The sequence below is a fragment of the Nicotiana attenuata genome, unplaced genomic scaffold (genome assembly GCF_001879085.1).
Source record: "Nicotiana attenuata strain UT unplaced genomic scaffold, NIATTr2, whole genome shotgun sequence".
In the NCBI taxonomy this organism is placed as follows: domain Eukaryota; kingdom Viridiplantae; phylum Streptophyta; class Magnoliopsida; order Solanales; family Solanaceae; genus Nicotiana; species Nicotiana attenuata.
In genome coordinates this window covers 160,307-169,954 of record NW_017670885.1, presented here as the reverse complement: position 1 = coordinate 169,954, position 9,648 = coordinate 160,307, and positions in this window count along the sequence as shown.

The following is a 9,648-nucleotide window of genomic DNA, read 5'->3' as shown; positions in this document are numbered from 1 at the left end:
CGCAATCTCAACAAACAAAATTCATAATCTTAGGTATGCGATAGCCTCGAGATCGAAGATGTCTTTACTGGCCATCAATCAAAATTTAAGAGCCAATATTCTCACAAATATCTTTGAAGTTCAAGTCTCACTGAATTTTGAATCACATTGTGTGACCTCAAGCAAATCTTTTCCTTTATACTTGTTTCCTTTTGTATTGTCTCTTCTCTCTCTTCCCCCCTTTTTTTTAAGCAAGAGGGCGGGATAATGTGAGACCAACAAACTTGAAGGTTTGGCGAACCTGCGAAGATATAGAGACATCCTGGACTTCATGCACAGTATACATTGGAATCATCCTAGAATCGGTCACCCATCGAAGATAATCAATTTACCATGGAGGGTTGCCCCCATCAAATGAGGTCAAAGTTCAGTAGGAGGATGACATTTCAGCTATTTTACATTCCCTCATACTTCATTCGAACAACAATTGGGGGCAAATATGTTATCTTGAACTTATTGCGACTGAACTTAAGAATGAAACTCTAGAGCTGTCCTACGTACCCTCGGTGAAGAGGATCAAGTCATACCGTAGTTCAGACTGGGTAGATTTTTTTTTTCTTTTTTCTTTTCTCTCTCTTTCTGTGTGTGTGAGAGCGTCCTAACTTTTGCCTAGGCCGCCTCTTCGAGATTTTGCAACTAGCGGACTTTTTTTTATTTTTTTTTGGGCCGTACACAGTTTATTTACTCTTGTGCGGCCAGGGGAGTACTGTAGCAAACATGCAGTTTAGGCTCGTGCGTTCAAGGAAAGCGTCATACTTTGCAGTTCTCTCAGGCTCATACGTCGAGGGGAGATCGTCGCAATTTTTCAAGGATAATACTTTCTTTAAGAATTTGCCATTCTATGGGCGATTCTCATTTGCCATTGCATCAACCGCTTGTAAGCCCCACTTGAGTAAGCTTCTTGTACGACCATATGGCCCATTCCCATTTTTGAAGTGAACTTCCCTACAGGTTTATGGGAAGTAATTATGCGGTCTTCGTTACGGCAAGACTTGATCTCCTACTGACAAGGATCTGCGGGCAAAACTCTTTATTTTGAAGGAGCGAGATAATCGAAGGCTTGATAACATTCAAGACTCTGTTGAGCTTTCACAATCTCTTTTCATCAAAAGCTTCCAAACTCCGCTAATCAAAGTCGCAGGCATTTTTCTTCATCAGTGATCCCCTCTTGAAATAGTCCAGTGTAACGAAGGTATTGCACGCTCAAGTGCAAGACAAAGCTCTCGATCCATTAAATGAGTGAATAAGGTAGTCGCCTGTGTTGGCGTGCGTGATCGTCCTATATGCCATAGTGCTTCTTCATACGGTCATTCCAATCTCGTTTAGATTTGGAGAGTGTGTTTAACAGTTTACATAGAGTCTTGTTAAAAATGCGTCAGCTATGACCATTGGCCAGCATTGTAACATCGAAAGAGTTACGGTTGCTTGAAGCCAAAGAAAGATCACAAATCTTGTTTCATCAACCTATTATCGAATGGCTTTCCATTGATCCGTTATTATGTAACGAGGAATGCCAAAAGCAATAAATAATGTTCTACTCGGATGAAACTTGGCAATGACATTTCCTTCTTTACTTCCTTTTAAGGAGGTAACAGCTTCAGCCCCAATTATTGAGAAGTAGTCATTGCATGCCAAGATGTTATAGGCCCACCAGAGGACTTCGTTAGTGATCCAAACAAACATCCAAATTCCCCAAGCGTCAGAATAGCCAGGATGCAACAGTCGGGTGCAACACTTCAGGAGGTTGATTGAAGTCAAATTTCGCATGTAAATGACAAGCCTATGCATCTTCGGGCGTTAGTCCATCCAATCTTTTATACCATCATTGGCCAATAATATCCCAATCCTTTTTTATATGGAAGTGGAGCTTTGCGGTCATATGTGAACCCACACTACCCCGGAATGTGCCTTCTTGAACAAAGCTTGGAGAGCTTTCTTCTCTCCTAGTGCATCGCAAATACTCCCTCGAAAGACCTTCTGTATAGAGTTGTCCTTGTGTTAGTAAGGAAACGAGGTGCACGACAACGGATTTCAGTCCTCCCTCCTCGGCATTTTTCTGGAAGGTATTCATGAGCATAGTAGTCGCATAATTGGTTGTCACCGATTCTTCTTTTCTCAACTTCAGAAACAGCAACAAAAAGATGCTTTGATTTCGTTTTTCTTCACCGTCAGCCTTCATTGGCGGCAAAGGTACTACCCATTTGGGCAGAACGGTTAACTTGCGCTGGTCAGCAGGGCTAATGATGAAAGCTAGAGCAGCTAAAACATCAGCCTTCTTATTTTCTTTCCTTGGTAATGCTGATAGTCACTCCACCGAGCCACCCCATTAACTTAGCGTAATCATGATAATTGGGCGTAGTTCAGGCTTTCTTGACCTCGTAACTACCCAAAAAGCTGATTGACCACTAACTGGGAGTTCACAAAAGACTTGACAATTGCAATTGCTTCATATTCAATGGCCATTTCAAGCCCAAGTATTAATGCTTGATACTCAGTAACATTGTTGGAACAGAGTTGTGTTCAAGGTGAAGGAGTAAAGGCAAGACTTCACCTTGGGGAAGTGAACATAATACTAGCCAGCCACCGCACTCCCCCACGATGCACAGCACCAACAAAGACCATCTTCCATAGAGGTTGAATTTCAACGACCATTGCGTCCTCATCAGGTAGTTCATCAGTTAAGGCTCCCAGTCATTTAGGTATCGGATGATCTGCCAAGAAGTCGTTGGCCAATGCTTGTCCCTTTACAGCCTTTTCAGGGATGTACAAAATCTCGAATTGTTGAAATTGGAGCGGTACCATCTAGCTAGTCGATCACTCAAGAACAGAGTTTTGACATTCACGAACTTGATTGGGATATTGGCTTTAGAAACAAGGCGGACAACATTGAGCTTTGAAGTTAGTGCTTCAACTTTTGAATTGAGAGACCTTAGGCCAACACAAACTCTCCAAATCTGGCGAATATTCAACTATTTTGGTGTCATCATCCTGCTCAAGTAGTAAAAGAGAGTTTTCTTTCCCCTCACTATTTTCTTGGGGCCAACAATTGCTCCAAACAGACCTTTCCTGCGCCGCAATTGTATAGTATCAATGCTTTCTCTAGGTATAGGAGCTGCTAAAACTGGAGGCTTCATCAAGTAGGTTTTTGATACTTTCGAAAGAGCAATTGCTAACAAGATTGGTCCCACTTGAAGGAATGCCTTTCTTCATGAGCGACTAAATGGTTGGCACCTCCCAGCCAGGTTTGATATGAATCTTCTAAGGCTATGCTACTTTCCTTGCAGACTTTTCAATTCATGGATATCTCGAGGCTCAGACAAATTTTCGAAATGGCATCCACTTTGGCTGATCAATTTGATCCCTCGTGTCGAACAATGAAACAAAGGAACTTTCCAGAAGTAACTCCAAAGGCACATTTTAATGGATTCATCCTAAAGTTTGTTACTCCTGATGCAAATTCAATACCATTCCTCAAGTCTTTCTTGTTGGTCGCCCTTCTCTCTTGATTCACCACCAAGTCGTCAACATAAGCATTCGATATTCTTGTGGAGAAGATCGTGGAAAATATTCTGCATAGCCCTTTGATGAGTAGCACCAGCGTTCTTCAAGCCAAAAGACATTACTTCTGTAGCAATAAATACCCTTTGGGGTACGAATGCATATAGCTCTTCATCTTTTTCGGTTGCCATGCGTATTTGTTATAGCCCGGACGAACCGTCATTTAAATGACATTGCCTCGTTACCCCAGGTAGTAGCATCGATCATCAGTTCTTGGAATGGGAAGCGGGGAACTCATTCTTCGGCACGCATTGTTAAGATCCTAAAGTCAACACACACTCGAATCTGCCATTTTTCTTCCTTACAGGGAGAATACTTGAAACCCATGTTGGTACTTAACTTCACGAATAAATCCAGCTTCGATGAGTTTTGTTAAACTTCTGTTTCAATCAAGGCAACCAAGTCCGGCCTAAAACGCCTTTTGAGCTTGATTAACAGGACGAGCACCATTTTTGACTACAAGGTGATGGACTGCTACTTTCTGCGTCCAAGCCAGGCATTCTCTTTTGTAACTCCAAGCAAAGACAATCCCTGAACCCTCTTTTTGAGTAACTCAATATAAAGTGCTCTCTTCATCAGCTTCTAGTTAAAGCACTTATTAGGATTTAGGTCTTGGTTCTTCATCGGTGCCAAGGTTAACTTCTATTTAGGCATCAATTATCGTCTTCACTCCTTCTTCAAGTCAGGTGGAGCATCTTTCGCATCTAATCATCTTCTTTGAGGGTCCCCATCATGAAGGATATGTGATAACACATGGCGAAGACGTATCCTTCCAATTCCGCATTATCTTCCATTGAAGATTGGAATATGCCATTCTCGACTTGTACAGTAACATGATACGAAAACCCACAACTTTCTTCATCTTCATTCACGTTTCCTTAGTATAGAACCACAGTATATGGCTTTTACCTTCAGTACTTCTTTACATGAAACCGCAAGTTTTGTTGTCGCCTCATTCTAGAAGGAACCAAACTTTGGAAATCCATTAGAGATCTCATTTAGGATTTTGGGTGAAGCGGGTGTTCTTATGCTTTGAAAATGTTATTCCGGAAACTTGTTCCCCTTCTTTAGTGGAACCCAATCTTCAAAGCACGGAGGTCCTCACAGGTGATTTTCCAAGTCGACCAAAGATAGAAGGCTTGTAGAAAGCCGGCTGATTCATCTTTCTACAGTGATATAATTGCTGCTCGCCCCTTGCTTATTGAGAACTGGTGCGGTTGTTTGTATCCCAAACCTTCACGTGGTTGCCCTCATTGCAGCTTCTCATGGAGTTTCCCTAACTTGACGGGCTCATTGGGATTGTATTCCAGCTTTTGCAAATGCTTGTAAGCGTTAGGATCAAAACCTTCATCTGTTCGCTTTGTGGGGGAGTGCCACATCTGCCAAACAATTTTGGGCTACAAAACTTGCAAGCGGCATTGAGGACGAACTGTTACTACCCTCAATTCGTCTTGACCGAAAAAGTTACCCTAGACAATGTTAGTTGCGCGATTAAATGATCACCTTTCATCTTTTTTCCTTTTTATGGACATATTGGAGCGCCGGACTTACTTTCTTGATCGCATTAAGACGTTAAATTCCCTCTTATAAGACACTTCGCGTTTGGTCTTTGGTACCTCCTTACTACACAGCTTGCTCACCAGTCACCTCTTCTCTTTTTAGTGAGGGCTTCTTTATTTTGCTTTTCAATGCCATCATCAGCTTTTCAGCTCCTTCACAATGCGGTTTCTTCAAGTAGAAACTCTGCATCAGGAAGTGTGACTCAACCTCGGTGAATGGCTCAATCATCAGCAACAACTACCGTCTCTCGACTTCACCCTCGTAGTATTTTAAACCATTGATGGTAGGGTAGATGGAACTACTTTATTCTCATGTATCCAAGTCCTCCCAAGTAAAATATTGTATGAAGTTTCGCGTCGATCACATGCCAGCCATCGCACTTTGATTGCATATCTTCAATAGTGATTCCCAGCCTGATTGCCGCTATGGCTCTTTGCCCCCTGGTTGAATTCCTTGGATATCACACGACTTTACTAAGAGGTTTTGTTCATAGGAATACCAAGTTCTTTCACAGTGTGGATTGGCAAATGATCACTGAAGATCCATCCATCAACCAAAAATCGATTTACCACTTTCATCGCGCATATAGCCAACAGTACAATGGGCGGTTATGTGAGGGGTCACCTAGCAAGAAAGATCGTCATTTTGAACGTTGACTTTTCCTCACAAAGCATTATAACTTCTGAGGAGTGGACTCGATGGGCTTTTCCAAAGATGGGCCAAACGGTAGGCCTCACTCTTTCTTCCCCTTTGTCAGTATGGGCAACAAGAGGCATCAATGCCCTCATTGGGGAAATCTTCGTGCGGAAACAACTTGGTAAAAACTCCTCCAAGGTCACCTGGATTTTCGTGGCTTTTGACGAATTGGGTGCATCTCCACTTTTTGCTTTCTTCAAATTCCTAAACTAGATTCATCTCCATTGGTCTTTATCACCATTCATTTCCTTGATTTGGCTTGTTCTATTTGAATTTCCCTTTCGTGGGCTCCTTTTGTTGATGCCTACGAACCAGTTACCAATATTGTCCAACCTTCATCAATCATCAGGTTGATTTAACCTTACAGCTTTTGTCGCTCTCCAGTAAGTTCTTCATCTTATACTTTCTTTAAAACCACATAATTCATACCGGCTGAATGAGCAAAGGTGATAAGAGACTTGGATTTGCGTTGCTTTCTCAATCTTCAAGCATATCTTCTTTTCGCGAGCCAAGTCCATGACTTTGCTCCTTGAAGACAAAGCACTTCTCCAGAGGGTGCTTTACAAGTCACGATGATATTTGCATTAATTTGGTTCATTTGTTTCCCAGCTTCATTTTTGGTCGCTTTATCTCCGGAAGACTCAATAAGATTTAACTCGAGGCCAGTTCTTCGAAAATGGCTGGACACCATCAAGAATCCAGAAATGGGTACTCTTTTCTTGCATATTCCTTTAGAGTCAACTCTTCCACTTGGTTATCGCAAGTGGATTTTCAACTCTGCTTCTTGCTCACCTTCGTCGTGAACTTCATTAGTGTACTTGTTGACATTCATAGCTTTCTTGCTTTCAGACTTGGGTACGAACTTGCCCCAACTTCCTGACTTCTTGCTTGTCATTCCCTTTACGAGGTTCGTTAGTATGGGCAGCCTTTCATTTCCAGCGGAGGCCATGCTCAATTCCTATTGTCATGGGAACGAGTTGCAAGTTCTTCCAACGTGCCAGGCTTGATACCTTGCAAGAGTGTAGCGCAACCCCCAATGCATGCTTTGGATGCCACATCTCTATGCCTGAAAGCTCACTAAGCCTGTCTTGCAGTTAGGCTTGCATTCTCCACCGATTGATTAAGTCTGATAACTGGTTCCCCCTTTCGTTGGCGATGTATTTGTAATGTATCTATCATACCTCAAGTACGTCTCGTACTATAAAAAGCTGATGAGAAAATCTTGCTCTAATTGATCCCAAACTATCGATAGATCCAGCCTCGGAGGTCGTGTACTAGTCCAAAAGCATTTCCTTTTAGCCGGAGCGGACAAACTGCTTGATGAGGTAATCTCCATAAGTCCCAGCATTGTTGCACGTCTCCACGAAAGTGCGCGCAACATGTTGTTTTTTGGGGTTACCTGTACATCAAACTGTTGAAACTTCGGGAGCTTGATAACCAGCAGGTATCTTCAGCATATTCGACCCTTGCAGTGTACGATATCTCTTCTTCTTGTTTTCGCAGAAGCGGTTATGGGAGCCGCATCTGCGAAGCCGCAGATGCGGAAGGGAGACCGCAGAAGCGGTTTTTGAATTTTAGGAGATTCCGCAGAAGCGAAAATATTACCGTAGATGCGGTAGTCGCAGAAGCGACAAAGGACCGCAGAAGCGGAAATAACTGATCAGAAAGGGTTTTAATTCCCTTCGCGAAATATTTATAGAACACATATATCTACTTCGGACTTGGGGTGTTCTTGAGCGATTTTGAAGAGGAAATTCAAGGACTTCGATCAGGTAAGCATTCTTGGACTTAGAACACAATTTTATCATGCAAATACATGAAATTTCACTGAAAACTCAAGGAATTAAGGTCAAAAATGGTGGTTTAGGGCTTGAAACCTAAGAGAACAAAAATGGGAGTTTGAGGGGTCATTTGGACTCCGATTTTGGTGTTCTTTATATGCATGGACTCGTGGCGAGATAAGGAATCCGGTGATATTAATTTTATAATTTTTTGAGAAGTGGGCCCGGGACTCGGGTTTTGCCAACTTCGTGATTTTCGATGTTTTTCGAGTCTTTTCGATTGGGTTATATTCCCTTAGCATATTGTGACGTATTCGTTGTGGTTTTGGTCAGATTCGACGCACGAAGAGGTGAATTCGAAAGGCAAGGGCATAGCAAGCTAGGACTTTGGCCGGCTTGAGGTTAGTAATAAATGTAAATGCTGTGTTGAGGGTTTGAAACCCCGAATTTGCACATCGTAGTGCTATGTGAGGTGACTTGCACGCCGGATAACGGGCGTGGGGTAGAGCACCGTCGGGGATTGTGACTTGGTCCGTCCCGCTTAATAAAAATTACTACCTAATTGATTGTAGTTTTGTGATATCCTTATAAAAATGGATTAATTATCATAATTGGGCTTCGTGTCAACTACTTGAATCCTTCAAGGATTATTTTTACTGGTTTCTTACCATATTTCTAGATATTGAACTCAGTCCTGGTATTTAACACTGTTTTTTTGTAAACTCAGCCATTTTTCTAAAAGTAGAAACTAAAGTAATATTTTTAAATGAAGTTTGGGCTGAATATTTTTATAGTATTGTGCCGAAAGGGTTATGTGAATTTGGACTGAGTATGGGATCGGACTGCACGCCGCAGTAGTATGTTATTGATATTGATATGAGGCCAAGGGCCTGTTTGATGCCACGATATGGCTTTTTATTGTCGCTTGGGCCGTAAGGGGGCCCCTCCCGGACGGTCTGCACACCCCCACNGGGCCGTAAGGGGCCCCTCCCGGAGTCTGCACACCCCTAGTGAGCGCCGTCGACGTTAAATAAATGGAGCGGGCTGCACGGCCGCAGCGGGGTACTGGAGAGTACCGGTTTATGTGTTGCATTGCATATTTAATTGTCATTTATTCTTTATTCTGATGTGATAATTCTATAATTGTTTTCACTGTTTTACTGAAATATGCTACTGGTTCATGTTGTTGCAATTATAGCTTTGCTTTGTGTTCATTTAGGATTTCTTATCCTCAGACTTTATTTATATTTATTACTTTCTGAGTTGGAAGTACTCACAATACTCCCTACACCTTGTGTGCAGATCCAGTTGCACCCACTGAGGCTGAGTGAGATCTTCTCTGCCTAGCATCACATTCGGGAGATTCAAGGTAGCTGCAAATTGGCGTTCGCAGTCCTGATCTTCCATCTATTTTATTTATTTGTTTTCCCACATTTCTAGAAAAACCTTATGTAGTAGGTTAATACTCATGCATTAGAGGCTCAGACTTGTGACACCAGATTCAGTGGGCTGGTTAGTATTTTATATTTTGGGTTTTCGAATGTTAGCACCTAATTCAGGATTTCGCATTTAATTTGGTATTTTAGTTGTGAAAATGTACTTATTCACTGTGATTAATCGGTTAAGGTTGTAGAAATGGTCGGGCTTGCCTAGCAGTGTGTTGGGCGCCATCACGACCGGGGTTGGGTCGTGACAAGGTGGTATCAGAGCTTAGGTTACTTGGTCTCGCGAGTCATGAGCCGGTTTAGTAGAGTCTCGTGGATTGGTACGGAGACGTCTGTACTTATCCTCGAGAGGCTGCAGAACCTTTAGGAAAACTTCACGTTCTTGAATTCTTATCGTGCGTTCTTGATTCAGCTTGAAAAGAAACTCTTGAAATTCATTCCACGTCTTCGTACGTGCGCGTGAGCGCTCAGTATCAGATGTGCCTAAATAGCTTGTGATTCCCTGATCGAGGGGTGAGACGTGATCTTTGTGAGTTGATGTCGGGCCAGTTGGGTGGACTTGAGGCCGG